The following is a 1,484-nucleotide window of genomic DNA, read 5'->3' as shown; positions in this document are numbered from 1 at the left end:
TCTCTCCATGTGACTCTCCTTAGGCACACTCTACATCATTGATCACTTTCCTCTTTGGCCCCATAATCTTCTTGATCAGAAAATTTGGGACACTCCTGAGTTACATAATGTTACAGTACAAGTTCTCATGTGTCCTGAGTCTTAATTGAACTTAGAAGGCTAGGGCCAAAATGTTGGCTTTCCTTGCAGCCCTCGTTTTTCTCTAATTTTGGTCTGCAAACATAGGTTATTAACCATGCAGAAGACAAGCTTATTGTTATTACCATACAACTTAGGCTGTTAAGCTTAATCTCACTATCGGTCTGATACCAAACATCTTAGGCATAATATAGAACAGGTATTTTCAATTAAGTATTGATATGTTGAACTTTAAGTCCCTACACAATATGATAAAAAACATTAGAAAATTAGAATATATTTTAAAAATAGGCATAAAGAATTATATATTTCTTATGTTTACACATAAGTCTAAAAATCTCACTATATAAAACCTTGAATTAGGACAGTCCCAGAGTATTCCATTTCCTGTCTCTTTTCATTCACCACCCCTTTGTTTTTGAACAAGCACCTAGCCGAGAGACATCATAGTGGCAACTGGCATGTTATGACAAACTGCTCATACTCAGAAGACCAGAATGGCAGCGACTCCAAACATGAAACTACTATTACAAATTACCATCTGCAGTGCAGTAGCTTAGTTCACAGGTAACAGTATATATAGTCAGGGTGAGAATCTTTCCAATTAACTGCTAGATTAAGAAATATTCTGAAGATTCTCAGGATCATTGCCTTGCTCATCTTCTACATATAACTGTATGGCTTGACTTATTCATGTTTCCTAATTCTTCTCCTTTCCCTCTCTTGAATAGTTAGTCCTTGAGATCCTGCTTTCCTTTTACTTCTATTATACTTTTCTATTTGTATTTCTCCTTTTGAGTTCTTATACTAGGGAAAATATATGATACTTACAAATGTGTGTCTGGTTTATTTCACTCATGACTATATGTTCAAGTGGCATCCACTTCAATATAAAGGCATTGAGTTTATCATTCTTAATAACTGCACAATACTCCATTGTGTAAAAATACCATATCTTTTTCAACCATTCCTCAGGTGATGAGCATTTCGGTTGTTTCCAAGAATTGGCCACCACAAACTGTACTGCTATAAACATAGGCACACATATATCACTATGATATGATGTTTTCAGATCCTCTGGGAAAATTCCCAGTAGAGGAATAGCTGGTTGAAATGGGATTTCCAGTACGATTTTCTAAGGAGTCTCCATACTGATTTCCATAACGGTTACACCAGTCCACATTCCCACCAGCAGTGGAGAAGAGTTCCTTTTACCCCACAGCCTCTCCAACGTTTGAGGTTGGGTGATTTCTTTGTGATAGCCACTCTTTCTGGGGTGAGATGATATATCAATGTGGTTTTAATTTGTATTTCATGAATGGCTAGTTATGTGGAGCATTTTTTCA

Source organism: Octodon degus, unplaced genomic scaffold (genome assembly GCF_000260255.1).
Source record: "Octodon degus isolate 3935 unplaced genomic scaffold, OctDeg1.0 scaffold00164, whole genome shotgun sequence".
Classification (NCBI taxonomy): domain Eukaryota; kingdom Metazoa; phylum Chordata; class Mammalia; order Rodentia; family Octodontidae; genus Octodon; species Octodon degus.
This window is presented reverse-complemented; position numbering follows the sequence as displayed.